Raw genomic sequence first — 16,759 nt, forward strand, 5'->3', positions numbered from 1 at the left:
GAGCTGCCATGCCAGCCAAGACGGTACAGCTCAAGGAGAAGGCATTTATGGCCATTAGGAAGCAGCTTGGCTACTGTTACTTGTTTTGACCCTCCTGCTTACCAGTCCCCACCTTCAGTTCCGTCGCCCTCTCTCTTTCAGCTCCCCTGGGTGGGGACCCCAGAGCAGCACGTGGCTGGTGCTCTCTGTGAAGCCATGGCCGATCACCTCACCTCCCCCTAAACCCCTTCACAGCCAAGTACCCCCTTCCTTCCGTCTCCGGAGCACCCTCATTATCTCATTTCTCGCACTTCCGGCGTGGTATTTTCGATGACCATTTAGTTGGTCTGCCTTCCCTCACTAAACCGTGAGCTCCTTGACAGCCAAGATTTGAACAAAATACTTCTTCTTCTAGTGGTTGAAAGGAGCATCAAGAAATGTGGGCAAAAATCTTTGTTTTCACACATTGGTGGAAAAAAGGCAATTCTGAGTAGGCAGCGAAATATTTGAAGGAGGAGGAGGACGAGGAAGGAAAAGAGAAAAAAAGAAAAGGAAATGAAAGGGGGAGGGAAACCCGCTGGAGAAATGTGGAGGTTCTCGGATTTAACACTTCATGAAGGTTTTGTTTTGTTGTTGTTTTTTTTTTTTAAAGAAAGTGTATTCAAATGATTTTCTGCAACAGGCATCCGGTAGTTTGAAAGTTGCCTAGGTCTGCAGTAAATGTGGTACTCTATAAATATGTAGGTTCGTTGCCTGTCTTTCACCGGTTTATAGTGTACTTGGGAGCTCAGCAGTGTTTATTCTGGAACAGAAACAACTATCAGAGAAATTGTAGTGGTAAGAAGTCTCTAATGTTCCAGCAGTGGAGTGATGGATCTGCATTTCCAGACAGGATATTACCCTATGCCAGCTCTGTAAACACGCTTCCTAATGCCGGGGGAGGGCACCTCAGACCTTCTGGTAGGTCGTGAATTTTCTGGGGCGTAGAGATTATGCCGTATTCATCCTGGAATTCCCCTTACAGAGAGCCTGGTCAGTAGAGGCTCTTAACCTTTATTTAATGAATTGATCGACTTTAACTTTGGTCCAGCTCTTGATTTCCACTGTAAAGTGGGATCAAGAAGTCAGATGTTCAATGTTAAATGTGTGGGTTTGGGATAAAAACCTTAATTCTAGTTTACCAACTTTGAGATTAGACTTGTAAAAACAAGTTTGAGAAGTCTGTATTTGTTATTCTCATATTCAAAATTTAGCACTCTTACTGGAAAAAAAAAAACCCAATATGACTTAATCACATTGTTTCATGTTATTTTAAGGGGGGCAAGGATTGTTCTGTTATTTGCCAATTTAACTTGCTAAGATAGGTCTTCGGATGACCCCGTCATGTTAGAAGGGAATGGATTCTGATAGCCTCATTTGAGTGACTAGGTCTATTGGGAAATAATAAAATGAAATTTCTTGTAGAATATTCTGATTTAAATTTTCTGGCTCAGGTAGGGAGGCCTTACTGTGTTTCAAAAGAAATCAAGAGAAAAACTGCAGTGGGCTTGTCCAAGCCTCCCACGTATTTGCATGCCTCCTGGGATTTTATATGTTGGCTTTTGCACAATTGATTCAAAGTCACCCACCCAGAATCAGACTCATAATCTCTCTTTCCAGACCCACCTCCAACTTCCTGGGGTTGTTTTTTTCCCTCCTTTTCCAATTCTTAGTTAATAGCGCTGTAACTCACTGGTCGCGGCAAGCGACCTTCCTTGTCCAATCAGTTAGCAGTGACTTCCTGAACAGTTCTCCATCCACATTCACTTACCCATGCTCCTGTCCCATCCTATTAGACGCTTACCTCTTGCCTAGACGGTTCAAATAATTCTTGAGCCAGCACTGACCGATGTATCTAGTATACAAATTTGGCCAGTGAATATCTTGTCATAGGGGCACCTGTAATGGCTTAACCCATGGTAGAACTTAAGGTAGAGATAAAAGTCCCAGACAGAGAACCTTTAGCATTCCTCTAGTCACATTCCCCCGTCTCAGGTCCATTGGATAGGCATACTCCACGGGCTCTACATCCAGAACATCCAGAATCTTACTTCTCATAGACTTCACTGCTCCCACTGGGTTCAACTCCTTTGTCCTCTGTCCCTGGATTAGTGCAATAGGTTCTTAACAGGTTTCCCTGCTTAGATCCACGGTCTCTCCTATCTCTTTTCTACACAGCAGCCCCAAAGTGATCCTGTCCATAGGTTAGCTGATGCAAATGCCCCTCATGGTTTCCCAACTCAGTGAGAGTCCAAAGAAATCTGTGAACTAGACTGCGAGACCCTTCCCAGTTGGCCCCTCCCCCCATCTTTCTCTCTGACCCTATCCCCTGCTCTTACCCACACACTCACTCTGCCTTGGCTCACTCGCCCTTTGTAGTTCCCACATACGCCAAACAAGCCCCAGCCTCAGAGTGTTTTTGTGACCTTGGCCTGGAAAATTCTTCCCTGGATATCAAAGCCTTACTGTCTTTCTGTTTGCAGTTCCCTGCTCAAGTATCCCCTTATCAAAGAAGTCTTCCTCATCATGCTTTAGAAACTAGGAACCCCCGCACCTTGCAAGCCATATCCTTCCTACCCTACTTCATTTTTATTCTTGGCATTTATCAACACCTAACAAAGGATGTATTTGTTTCTTATCTGTTCTTCATGAGAAGAGAGGCTTTGTGTTGTTTTCATTCTATTTCCAATATTTTAGAACAGTGCCCGACACAGAAGCTTATACATTTTTGAATAAATCCACATCACCATTGCCATCTCTGGCCTCTAAGAAAGGTAGGTTCTGGTTATCTGATACTGTTAGTCCCCATTCTAGAACGAGATCAGAAGCCGAAGGTGTTGTGTGTGGATGCGGGTGAGTGGGTAGGTGAATACTTAGGAGTAGAAATGGTGAGAACCTGCCCTGTGATTCCACTTTTTCCATTCCTATGCTCCTGTTCCTGGGCTTCCAAGGACATTTCCTTGGGCAGTCCCCCTGGGCCAATTGTCTGCCTCTAGCGCCATCTTACCCAGAGAGCTTTACTCTTGGCTGTTCTCCCATATCTGCCCTCGACTATACCCAGGCTGCTTCCCCACACCCTGCCCCACTCCTCCACGGTGCCTCCAGAGCCAAATAAAATCTCACATGGTGCACACTCAAAAAATACCAAGTCACTGCTTGACATCTAGGTCTATTTATTGGTTTACCCTTCATTATCCAATGCTACATACCCATCAAAACAGGCAGTGTGGTATGATGCTTAAATGTCTAGGTTCTGGAGATGGACTATCTGGTTCCACACTGGGTTCCCCCACTCAGAGTTGGCATGACTTTGGACAAGCTGACAAGCAATCTGTCTTTCCTAGCCGAGGGGCAGCACTTCACAGACAAGGGAAACAGCACCAGCCCCCAGGCTTAGGCTAAGAATCAGATCCCGGTCATTCTTTCTCATGCTTGCTTGCAAAGCCTACTTCTAGCATCCAGAAAATGCGAGTAAATGCTAGAAATCATTAGCATTTCTTTAAAACCGACAATCTTTTGGAAAACCTGAATTGCTCTCTTTTTTCTCAGATACCAGATGTCCTTTAATTACCATGTTAATCAGCTTCATGGCCTCATATGGATTATCAACTCATCCATGTCTTATTAATTTATATATATATATATATAAAATACTATATGCATTTAGAAATATTTTATTTATCTGCCCTGTTCTCAGCATTTCCCTCCTCCCTTCCTTTCTTTATTTTTCCTGCATAGCACATCTTTCTGTCTGATTGACACATTGTAAATTACTCTTTATTTTTCTGAGCTCCTCAGGGAGGACTCTCTCTTCTAATTAAAGAAATGTCCAAATACACACCAGTAAAAGAGAAAATAATATGATGAACACCCGTGTACCCATCTTGCAGACTGAACAATTATAATTGCCAATCTTGTTTCATCTCTTTCCCCGTGAACCTTCTGCTTGGTACCAATGAAAGCAAATCCCAGATATCATGTTGTTTTACTCAGAAATATCTCAATATATATTTCCAATGGATAAGAAAACTTTTCCAGAATAGCCATCAATTAATTATATGCCTACTAAAAATAGTTGTAGTTCCTTAATATGTTCTTTCTCCATCTGTACTCAAATTGCCCTGTTGGAGCAGCGGTGTTTTTCTGCCTGTTTTATTTGCTGCCACATCCCACTAAAGTACCCAATAGCACAGCAGTATTGAACTGCATGAGTGGCTAAGTTGTATTCTTGAATTTTATTTTTGGAAGACAACTCCATTAAAATATTATACACGGTGATTGCAATCTTGGGCTAATGAAAGAAATCCCACTGCACTCATAATGTAGCTGAGGCATAATTCGGTCTTGTTTACACATCTCATAGAACTAGCACCGGCGTCTTTAATGAGTTCTCAGTTGGGACAGGCCATCTTTGAACCTGCTGCTCTTGCCTCAGAGGATGTGAAATTCCATCTCTTTTCACCTTCTTGAACAGGGAATGAAGATAGCCTTGTTCACACTTCTCAAGCTGAATGGACTGTCCTTGAACATGAATTGTACTACTTACCTGCTGTTTCTTCTTCCATAAAGTGGGGGATAAGGGTAACTACTACATAGGATTGTGAGGACCATGTGATGATGGCAGATAAACTGTGATACGGTGCTTGGCCTTTAGCAACTGTTTAATGAACAATCGAAATCTCTTCCTTGTCATGAAGCCACTAGGAAGGCCCTCAAGGGTTGACTGGGGGCGGGGGACTACTGAGTGGAAGTAGCAGGAAGTACTCAGCAGGGCTTTTCCCCACGACTTCCAGCCCCTCCATTCAGACTTTCTCTCTCTCCTATTCAGGTTGGCCCTTTAGGGTTTCTTACTTTTGCTGGGGTCTCCTGCAGAATAGGAAATCAGTGTTGTACTTTCACTTCTGGGCACTTCACTGCCCTTTCAGGGGTGACTTTGAAGAGATTTTACTGCTGACAATGAGATTGAAAGACATCCTCAGAGTTCTACATTTTCTTTTGAGTAAACACTAGGGGAAAATAGTTGCATGAAAATAGATTTGGGGCTTTCTTGAATGAATGACTAGGTGACACTTTAGATTCCTATCTAAGGAAAATTATTTTCAAGCACACTGGGCTCCCTCATGAATTTAGGGACACAACCGGTCTTGTCAATGACAAGTCGGCAAATCAGTTCTCTTAATGACCTTAGATACAAGGTCAGTTTTTCCTCTCCATCATTCATCTAATACATGGACATGCTTTCTTGGTTTCATGATTTGGAAGAGCTTTCCTCAATTTCCAAGATTGTGCCTTGCTCTGAGGCAGATTAGCTTGGTATTTGAGGTGAACAAGGCTTTGTATAACCTACAGTCTCTGCGTAGTTCAATCTCTCTCCACAGCACTGAGAGGTTCAAAGTGTTAGATCCAGCTCTGATAGCTTTACCAGACATACACATGTGAGCCCTCTTCTGCATTCTGTGTCTGTGGCCTCTCCCCTCACACCAGCCCCCAAGTACAATCCAGAGTCTTCTGTTTGCTCTCGCTTGGCCAATTTCACCCTCTGAGAGCCGGCATCTGCTTTATTTTCTTCCTTCTCCATTGCAACGTTCCTCTTTTCCAAATATTAGTGGAAATTTTATAATATGCAAATATTTAAATTCTTACAACAGGGAAACTCTACAGATGGAAATTCGCAAAAGCTAGAATTCACTGTGAGAGGAATCCTAATGAAGAGGGATTACAGTGGGCAAAGTCAGCTGCTAGGAGGAGTAGAGTGGAAATTCTAAATAAGCAGTAAGAAGACGGGAAGGGACGGGGCATCTGGGGAGTGAGCGGGGGGGGGGGGGGATGTGAGACAGTGCGAAGGGCTAGGGTGACGGGGATGAAGTTTTGCCTTCTGATTCCCATTTGCCTCCTGTTATAGCAAGGAAGAGCAGACCCTGGAGGGATGGGCATGGGGGTGGAGGTGGCAATGGACGTGATAGCTGACATTGACTGAGCACTTCCCAGCCCAGGCAGGACTCCAGAGGATTGGCATACATTTATTCATTTCATGCTCACAAGCACTTTGCAGACAATTGCTCCCATTTTGAAGAGAAAGAAGTGGGTGTCCTAATAGTTGGATGTCTGGTCCAAACACCTAGCTAATCAAGGACACCGCTGGGATTAGTGCCCAAAGGCCCAACTCCAGACCTCCTGCACATTGTGTGCTCAGTGTATGGGTTGAGATTGTATTCAACTGCCAGTGTGGGTGGGGGAGGGAGACACATGTCTGAGTAAGTCCAAGGCCAGTAGGTAGCTATCTGCTCCTAGGGACTTGAGCTCCTTCTATCTTGTTGCACTGAAAGATACCATCTTAAGCCTGGGCAGCCTTATGGCCAGTTAAAATTGAGGACTGCATTATTGTAGAAGAAAAGAGTGACTAGTAGGGGTACAACTCAGCTGCTAAGAGAAAAGGAAGGTGACATTTGCAAGGTGTGGCATTCCAGAGGGAAGGAGCACCCATGGCCAGAGTCACCAAAGTCCACGGCTCCAGCACCTCGCTGAGCCGTGGCTCACGGTCGCCACTAAAATATTTGACTGACAACTGAGCTATCTTCTCTAAAAGCCAGAACTGTGTCTAAAATATTTACCTGCTGGCAAGATTATGCCCTACTTAAGTACAAGTAAGTATTAGAGTCTAGTGTTTGATTAACAACTGGGCATTTCCAATGAACTCTTCATTTTGGCAGAGGTCGTTTACTAAGAGTCAGAAGCAGTTTCTCTGGGAGAGAAGGCTGTTAAAGATGCTAGTCACCATGGGATGTCAGTCATTCATGGTGACATAAGGAAACAATGATGTGACAACTGATATGGTCTGCTTGCTTCCATCTGCTTAATGTCTTGCACGAACTTGTTTTTCTGCCCAAGAGCCAGACTAATCAGACACCTTGCTCGAAAGACTCCACATTTGGAATGAATTGATTAATCTTCAACATTCTCAATCCACTGTGATAGAAAAGAAACCCCTGGTAAATGCTGAACTTCCAGAATTAAGACCTACGTTGAGAGTGGAAGGATTTCAACATCACTGAGAGGATTAGAAAGAAAATCAGAAAATCGAGAACACAGCACAGATTTTTGCCAAGAGGAGAAATTTGAAGATGGGCAGTCAAGTTCAGTTGTATATTTTCAGAAATGTAGATTCTGTGACTTTTCTTCTATTGCATATCCCCAGAGAATTGCAGGAAGTCCTTTGTTACCGGGTATCCTGAGTTGGAGGGTTTGTTAAGTTAAAAAAACAAAAAAACAAAACAAAACAAAAAAACATTGCTGTGGTGGCAGGCTTCTGGTGAAGATTATAGAATCCATTTATGCTCCACTGAGTTTGAGAAACAGCAGTCACTTTCATCACACTTGTTTGCACCGTGGCTCAGAGAAGAATGAAGGGACTTCCTTTCTGAAAAGTTTTTGCTAAGACAGCACTTTTATTTTCCAGTTGAGTCAATGAGATTGTCTTCTGTTGGAATTCCAAAATCAAACTTGATGTCCTACTGAAATTTAAAAGTCAGTCGATGAGAAGTAATTAACTAGTTAATTACCGGTGTGGCAAGATAAACTTGTGCTTTAAAAGTGGCTAAGTGGGGTGCCTGGGTGGCTCAGAGGGTGAAGCCTCTGCCTTTGGCTCAGGTCATGGTCTCAGGGTCCTGGGATCGAGCCCCGCATTGGGCTCTCTGCTCGGAGGGGAGCCTGCTTCCCCCTCTCTCTCTGCCTGCCTCTCTGCCTACTTGTGATCTCTCTCTGTGCCAAATAAATAAGTAAAGTCTTTAAAAAAAAAAAAAAAAAAAAAGAAGGTGGCTAAGCTGCTTAAATGGCTGGGATTTTCAGGAGAAGCCTATCTGTTGATGTCAAGGAGTCTTTGGCAAGTGTCCTTGGCAAAGTTTCCTGTAGAACTCAGTGAAGGTTTTGGTCTGCTGTGGAGGGGTTTGTCTCTTTCCAAGCTGCCCAAGAAAGTTACGAACGGTGATGCTGTTGTAAGTAGCAAACAAAGCTGCCAACAGGCGTGAGTGGGCTTAGGAGGGGAGCACAGAGTGCTCCCCAGGCACTATGAAGGCGAAGGATTTCCTTCCATTCTCTGAGGCCCTTTGACAGACAAATGATTACAGCTCATTGATGGGCATATCAGCAAGCATTGTTTTGTGGAGGGCCCAGGGTGTGGGAACCCGTCTTAAGGGGCGAGGGGATATATCCAAGCCCAGAAGGTTGGAAAGCAAATATGGTGTGTGTGCTGGTAAATGTTTAACAGCTCCTTGGGGTCGGTGTGGGGGGCTGTGTGTGTCTGTGTGTGTGTGTGTGTGTGTACACAACAAAGTGTGTACAGCGCACATACTTTGCAAATAAAAATACAAATGCAAAATGATTTTGACAGAACACTTCTGTTAACGTTGGCCAGCCTTCTACCCTTGCAAGTCACCCCTAATAAGTGAAGGAGTGTGATGTGAATATTGTTATTTTATTTCACATTAATAAGACAAAAGTGAAACAATGAAGAAGTGTGTCAGAGTTTCGCTCACCCACCAGTGAGGCGGGTGACTCCTCTCTCTGCTGGACTGGAAGTTCGATGACTGTTTCCACATTTTTGTGTTATTATACAGTGTGACAGCTTTTCGTAAGAGCCTTTCGTGTTTTAATTCCATATTATGAACGTCCCCTTGAGCGCTTTCTTGACATGAAGAGAACAGATCAAGCCCAGATCTGTCGTGTTTGCTGACTTCCAAGGCGTAAATATTCCCACTGTGGCTACTTCCCTGCTACAGATGTGACATCATTGAATGCAGACTGGGACAGAAAGGGGCACTAGCCCACTGTTCATGGAGGGTTTCTACCGCACCGAGAAAATGGATGTTGATGACCTCAAAATAATGAAGTAAAAAGGCAGTAAAATAATTAAGATAGGATGAGTTTGGGGCATTATATCTTTGTTTTTAGTACAACTTGTTTCATTTTAAGTTTATATGATTTGTTTTTACTGCTGTCTTTAACCGCGGGCTCACAACTTTCCTTAAGTTCAACACTGGGCCCTTGCGAGCTGCTAAGAAAGAGTCCTGAGGAAAGCGCCCCCTCTCCCAGCTGAAGTGGACATCTGGGCAGTTTGGAACCTGACAAAACATTTTGAAAAGCAGCCGTGATTTCCCTTCAGGTGTGGCGCATGCTAAACAAAAATGGTCTCTAAATTTCCAAGGGCAATTCAGGTCCAAATGGGGAGGGTGCAGCCTCTGCCCAGCCCCTGCCAGAAGTGTCCCCACTGGTTACCCTAGGCTTTTTACTTAGGGGAGAGGGTGGTAGTAACTGCAGAGGAAGAGGAGGGAGCATCAGATTTGTGAAAAATCTACCAATTCAGAAATCAAAGGGAAGAAACTAGGGAAGGCAAAAACACAGTTTAGACTTGTTTTGGAGACTGATTCGAGACAATCTGACTCAAGTGATGACTTTTCTCAAATTTCTACCTGTTGAGAAAACCACATGGTTAAAGACTTGGGGACAGGGTGGGTTCAAAGGTCACCTTTGTTCCATGCCCAGAATTCCTTCACACTCCTGCTTGCTTTAGCAGATCTTACCTCCACACACTCCTGCCGCCCAGCCCCCACCCAGGACCCCCAGAAAGCTCCCACATTTTTGCATAGTCTCCTCTCTTCCATCCTTGTAGACAGCTTTTGCTGCCCTTGCGTTGGCTCATACCTATCACCCAGCTCGTAAAAGACCCTCAGAATTTGTATACCCTTGGAAGGCAATAGAAGATTGTAAAAACAGACCCATTTCTGACACATTTTCACTGGGATTAATTCAATGTGAACTGCTTTATTCCTAATGCCCCTGAGACCCTCCATGTTAAGGGAGCAGATAGTTAAGTGGGAAGTGAGACTGAGAGCAGGGAACTTTGAAGAGCCAAGGGAGACTTTCATGGGACAGATGGAGGGGAAAAGAAAATAAAATGCCTGCTTCTAACTGCTTCTCCCCTCAGACTTGAAAGAAGAAATGTCTTTTTTTTTTTTCTCTCCCTCCCACTTTTTGCTGCCCACAGCTGCTCAGAGACCCAGGCTCCAAATACCACCACCTTCTTCTCAGAGTAGCAAGTCATGAAAACCTGCTCTGAGTTCTAGGTAGGATGACAGAACTTGTAGAGGAGGACCCATCTGCTACTGGGACTGCTTGCAGTTTTTGGCATCAATGGATTTCTTTTTCCCAAAAAATGTTTTTTGAGTTAAGGAGCATGGTTTGTAGCATTAACACTAACACTGATGCCCCCACATCTTGTGTATAAATGCCATGTTTTATTTGGACACACACAATCATTATCAACTTTATGTTTTTGTGATGTTTGTTGATTTATCTTTGCCTTTGAGTTTACTTTGACAGTTTCTTTCTTGTGTGTGTTTTTACAATTTCTGCTGACTTTTCAAGTCTGAAAGGAGATTTTTATGTATGGGAAGGGAAGGAAAAACACTGGTTCAGGTTGGGTCATTAAAAGTCATTCCAAACCTTTACTCCTCAAAATCCTTGTCTGGCTGTTGGCAGGTAGCCCCAGACATGGGGCAGCCAGACCACGTTCTTGTGTCAGGAACACACCCTGACTCAGTTGCCCTTCTGCTCTGCCCACTCCTGGCCACACCTAAGTTAGACGGGACAGGTTCCGATCCCACAGGAGTTTGCTGCAGCTGCCTGGTCTGTCCTTTGTCCCTCCAGACCCCTTCAGTATTTGCGCAAGTGGGGAAGGGCTCTATGTAAACACTGTCACTCCCTCTGTGACCACTGAGCTTTCCACAGCCATTTAATCCAAGTGAGGGTGTACAGAGCCAATTGTGCGTTTTATTTTGCTTGTCTTTTAAATTGCCAGATCTTTTTGACTGACTTGGCTATTTTTCTGAGGTTGTCTAGACTTCTGCTATAATGATGAGTGTGTGTGTGTGTGTTCATTCAGTAAATATCTGTGTGTCTGCTCTGGGCCAGGCGCCATTCCTCTGTTGTGTGGGTACAGGGGTGAACGAGGCTGAGGATCTGCCCCCTCGGAGTTTGCATTCTCTGCAGAAGACAGATACAAACAAGTAAACATCAAATGCTATCAGGACAATGAAGAAAAGTAATAAGGCAGGGTCACAGGACAGAGAAGGAACATGGATTGGGCCAAGAGGGCTCTTTTTCTTAGTGTTACCCAAATAAAGCTCATTTGTCAATGTTAAAAGTGGTAGTCAGAGGAAGTAAGTCAATTGGGGCAATTTATCCTGCCTCCATAAGGAGAAGACCCTTGGCTTTGCTTTCTTGGATCAAATTTCCAAGGATTTCATTTCTGTGCCTCTGTTTTCTCCTTGTGATATGCATTAGTAACACACCCCAGGGGAGCCTGCGAAGAGTAATTGAGTGAAGCCTTGTGGTGGGGTTGGAGTGGTACCGGACAAATAGTAAGTCCTCCAATGTCACCTGTCATGATGGCACTTAGTGGGTGTCTAGCCTTGGGGCAAGACGGCTCTGTTCCAGAAGGGCAGGACGCCAGAGCTCCTGCCTTGTTGGGGGAAGGAACCTCAGCTTCCTTCTTTGTAAAATGGGTCCACCGAGTCATGCAGGGGTTTGTTGGGCTGATCCATTGAAACAAGAGGAGAGCACAGTTTGAAAACTGGGAAATACCATGAACCGAGGCAGTGGTAGTGCCACTAACTGGAACTAAGAATGGCCTATTTGAAATACCTGATTAGGAACGCTATCAGACTATCCACCTGTCATCATTCATGCTCCACACCCTGCCCTCCTTACTTCCCGATGCCTATTTTCTATTTGGCTCTCTGTCTTGTCACTTAAACACCTTCTAGGTCACTGTGTGGAGGCAGGTCTTTGACCTTACCATCCTGGGCTCCTTGCCGTCTGTGGCCAGCTGTGTGGTGTTAGTGCCGTTGACTCTGAGCTGTAGATGAGAGACACACATCTGAGTCCAACTCATGCTAGAGCCTCTGTTTCCGTGGCGTGTCCCTCACACGATCCGCTCCTCTGAGGAGTCTGTCCACCTCTAGCCAGCACCTCACACTACACTGGGTGGAAGGAAGCAAAGAGCTTTGTGGGAATCTCATACGGGGTATCAAAAGGATATTTCTGTCAAATTAGCAAATCCCAGGTAAAGCAAAAATGGTATATGAGTGTTTATCACCTGTAGGGCACTATCCTAGCTACCGTATGGTGAGTGGGAATTTTAGCCCAAAGGTAAAGAGTAGTTGGTTAAGCTAACTACAGTAACAAAGGGGATGACTTCTGGGTGACAGACTTCTTGGAAATTTGCAAAAATTAAGGTAACTGGAGACATGAGGCTGTGTTCCAGTGTTGGGGGGCAGCTTGGTAGAGAACTCACCCAGATCCTGTCTCCTCGGCTCACCTCGCCGGTCATGAGGCAATTTTTGGTACCAGAGTTACTCAGGCAGAATTTCCTCAAGACTCTTCCCCACTGTGCCACACTTCTTAAGTGGGGGGCCTAAGCCAGACCGGGGAGCCACCTTCAGGAAGAAACAGTGAGGTATCTACTCCTCAGAGGGATTCCATAGGCACCCACCCCCACCCCAGCTCTCCTCACCAGAGTGTAGAGTCAGCAGGAACCCCTCCCTTATCCTGTCCAGATAGGTTTTGCTAAAGGGAGTTATTCCTAGCGGGTGTGTTGTTGGGGGCTTGCATGGTGTTTTCTCACCATGGAAAATTGGAGACTTTTCCCTTCAATTGAAATAAGAAAGCCACAATTATTTGTTTTAATGCCTCCCAAATGCCTCGAAGTGGACAGAAGAACAAAGAAGCAGACTTTTTTCTAAGCCGTGGACCCAGTCAGGGGCATTGGCTCGGCCCTCTGTCAGAGAGGAGCTGCATTTCCTTCTGTGTCCAGTAGATACAGAGTCTTCACTAGAATCTTTTTCTGTTGTTGCTCAGTAGGAAGTGACCGAGGAAGCTTGCTGAGGCCGCTTCTGTCATTTGTTAGGGATCCTGTGTGTCAGGGACACGTTCTTACAGTTTCACTTCTTTTTACCCCAAACCTCACTCCAGTGTAATTCACCAAGTGACACTGAAGTCACATATGATGTAATGGTGACTTGAGCTGCACAGGTGCAGCCAGAAAGAGGAAGACAGATAGGACGATTTCCCCCTCTATTTTGTAAGTTAAATTACCTTGGTGGTGGTGGGGACAGGGGGATATTATATCATTTTGTGAGAGCTTGTGCTGTTGGGGTCAATGACAGCACCATCTTTTGATAGTACTGTGTGAGGATGTAGGCACACTTTTATTTTTTTTTAAGATTTATTTATTTATTAGAGAGAGAACGCATGCTTGTATACGCAAGCACACATGTGAGTGGGGGGAGGGGTGGAGGGAGAAAATCTCCAACAGACTCCATGCTGAGCATGGAACCCAGCACAGGGCTCCATCTCATGACCCATGAGATCATGACCTGAGCAGAAACCAAGAGCTGGATGCTTAAGCAACCCAGCCACCCAGGGTGGTAATCTTTAAAAAATTTTTAAATTTTTAAAAATTTTATTTGTCAGAGAGAGAAAGCCCATGCACAAGCAGGGAGAAAAGCAGGCAGAGGAAGAAGCCGTCTCCCACTGAGCAAGGAGCCTGATGTCAAACTTGATCCCAGGACTCTGGGATCATAACCTAAGCCGAAGGCAGACACTTAACCAACTGAGCCACCCAGGTGTCCCAAGTAGGCACCATTTTCAGTACTGCTTAGTAAAAACCATTTTCAGGACATTTTAGGTTTTGGTTTTAGTCAAAGTTCCTCTACTCCCCGTCCCCTAGAATCATTAGGTTCTAGATTAATACTATTCAAAGTATGGTCTGTGGTTCACATGTGGGTCCCTAAGACCCTTTCATAGGGTCCCCAAGGTCAAACTATTTTTATAATAATACTAAAACATCATTTGCCTTTTTTACACCTTTCTCTCAAAAGGAGCCCTTGAAGTTCTCCAGGGAGTACAAGCCATAGTGTATCACAATCTATTGAATGCTCAGGTAGATATGAGACGCCATCTCTCTTCTTTCTATAAAGCCAGACAATCCAGACACTTAGATGACGATAAAACAATGCCAGTCTTCCCACTAAATGTTTTTGGTTTAAGAATTTTTATGTTCCATTGAAATATAATTTATATCAACATGTAATGGGATAATGAATATTATTTTAAAATAAATTAATACATATTTTGAAAATTGCTCAGGTTTAGTTTCCAATATAATAAATATTAGAATTCATAAGCCACATCATCAAGAGCTCTTTGGGTGCCTCGGGAGTTTTTAAAGTTGTAAAAGGGATCCTGAGAAAAGTTTAAAAACCACTGATCTAATATAAGAGCTCTTACCAGAAGAGTTGGGCAGATCTATTTTCCACAGCCAACAGCGCCTAGGAGGCTTTGATACTGGTGTGAAATCCTGCGGTGATAGCCTGTGTCTGCAGAATGCATTATAGATTTTTCACTCCAACCTCAGCCCCTGAGATAAGAGCTTTGCTCTCCTTCCAGGCCTCTCTCCCATCACTGCCCTGTGCTCCAGGCGGACGGGAGGAGCTGGACTTGCTGATGCCTTCCTACTTCACCCATCTCTGCTCCTTGTCCTTGAGTCCTGCCCTGTGCCCCAAACACACCACTGCAAGGAAACCCTCCCTCCTTCCCCACACCCCCAATTCCTGGACCTCAGTTTGCCTCCCTGTCCCGTCCTATAAGGAGAAAGCAGTGCCCATCTCACAGAGTTGTTGCAGAGAATGAATGAGCTCCTTTCCAACGTGAGTGACCAATTCTTGGTTTGGGTCCAGGTCATGAGATCGAGCCTTGCATGGGGCCGTGCTCAGCACAGAGTCTGCTTAGGACTCTCTCTCTCTCTCCCCCTCTGGCCCTCCCTTCCTCATGCTCTCTCTCTCTCTAAAATAAATAAATAACTTTAAAAAAAACTTTCCACAACTACCAGATCTAATGAGTGAAACTTGATTGAGTCATAGATCAAAAAACTATCAGATCATCTTAGAATAGTAACTTAACTTGTTAAGGCTGCCTTAAATTACCATAGACTCAGTGGCTTGAACCAACAGAAATTTATTTCTCACAGTCTGAAGGCTAGAAGTCCAAGACCAGGGTGCTGGCAGGGTTGGTTTTATTCTGATCTTAGCTTGTAAATGGTTGCCTTCTCCCCATGTACATTCATCCAGATTTCCTTTTTACAAGAATAGAAGCCATACATATTGGATTGGGATCCACCTGAATGACTTCATTTTAATTTAATTACCTTATTGAAAACCCCATCTGTAAATGCATCACATTCTGAGATACAGTGGGGGAGGGTAGGACTCGAACCTATGAATTTTAAGGGAACACAATTCGATCCATAACAGACAACCAATCAACTTCCGACATGGACTGGGTATCAGGTGGCATTAGGGAATTGTGGATTTCCCTGGGTGCAACAATGGTCTGTAGTTCTATAGGAAAAAGTCACTTGGGGGGGATGCAGGATGATGTATGTAGAGGTAAGGAGTGACAGCTGTATATTACTTTCAGGCTGCTCAGCAACAAGAGTTGTGAGGACAATGAGAAAACCGCAACAGACACCACAACAGGGGCCGACTCAGAGGAGTTGTCTGCGACACAGGTGATGGACAAGGGTATAGTGTCCCAAATATGTCACAACTCTTTGGGCAAATCTGCTCATGCGCATTCTCTCTCTCTCTCTCTCTCTCTCTATATATATATATATATATATATTTAAATTCTTCCATAAAGTGGGGGATAAGGATAACTATTACATAGGATTGTTAGGAACATGTGATGATGGCAGATAAACTGTGACACCCTAGAGAGAGAGAGAGAGAGAGAGTGACTGTGACACCCTAGAGAGAGAGAGAGAGCATGCACACCCAAATTTTCCCAAAGAGAGTGTGTTGTGCTCTCCGGAAGTCTTCAGGCAAAGGTTCAGAGTTCCCTGGGCTGACTGAGTGTCACTGTGGTCTTCCCTGAAGGCTAAGGACTGAACATGGAGGCCTTCAAAGTTCCGTCCCGTGCCTCGTGATCAGGAGTCAGTACTGATCTCCCGTGTGTTTCCAGCTGGGAAGGAGGGGCTGGGGTCCTGGGAATTCAGTTCTGTTCACCGCTAAGGCTTTTGAGTGAAGGGAAATGCTGCCACAGCCACAGCTTCCATCTTGACAAACACACTTTTCCTGGCCTCGACAGACTCAGATGTACCCTGCTGGCAAGCACTCTTTAATGTTTTCAAGGTTCAGCTGTGACACCAGCCAAGTATTATGGGATGTGACTAAGATAAGTAAATCTCTTTAAATAGGTGCTTACCATTCCATTTCAAAAGACTCAAGGCCCAATATCAAAAAATCCAAGCCCGTTGTTCGGTATGCCTGAGGGATAATAGCCTAGAGTATGAGGAATAGTTCCATTTTCATCCTGAAACTGTGTGTGTGTGCGTGTGTGTGTGTGCGCACGCGCGCGCGCGCGTGATATTTTTACATTCATTTTAGGTCAAGGGTGTAGAAAACTATTCAAAGTTAAATATCTTGGTGCTCAACTGTTAGCAAACTCAGGAAATCTTATGAAATAAAAATAGCAAATCAACCGTGCTTTATGGTGAATGGGACATTTGAGAGGAAGCAAGACAGAAAAGCCACTGTCTAGACTCTGTGACGTGACAAGCTCCCTTGTAATAGATCAAGGGAAGGGTGTGCTCTCAGAGCCCAGTTCTAGAGATGTGATAGAACAGGTC

General features: G+C 44.5%; 1 protein-coding gene across 3 annotated transcripts in view; it reads left to right on the plus strand.

Annotated features, from left to right (window-relative positions):
• PLEKHG1 (pleckstrin homology and RhoGEF domain containing G1) overlaps window positions 1-16,759 on the plus strand; it is a 216,714-nt gene that overhangs the window by 10,315 nt on the left and 189,640 nt on the right. The window contains exon 2 of one of the 3 annotated variants that reach the window (XM_059401257.1): window positions 15,550-15,640. The exons of the other annotated variants lie outside the window; for them this stretch is intronic. The gene's annotated coding sequence lies outside the window, so the exon portion shown is untranslated. The remainder of the gene's footprint in view (window positions 1-15,549; window positions 15,641-16,759) is intronic. 3 annotated transcript variants of the gene reach the window in all.

Source organism: Mustela nigripes, chromosome 5 (assembly GCF_022355385.1).
Source record: "Mustela nigripes isolate SB6536 chromosome 5, MUSNIG.SB6536, whole genome shotgun sequence".
Taxonomy (NCBI): domain Eukaryota; kingdom Metazoa; phylum Chordata; class Mammalia; order Carnivora; family Mustelidae; genus Mustela; species Mustela nigripes.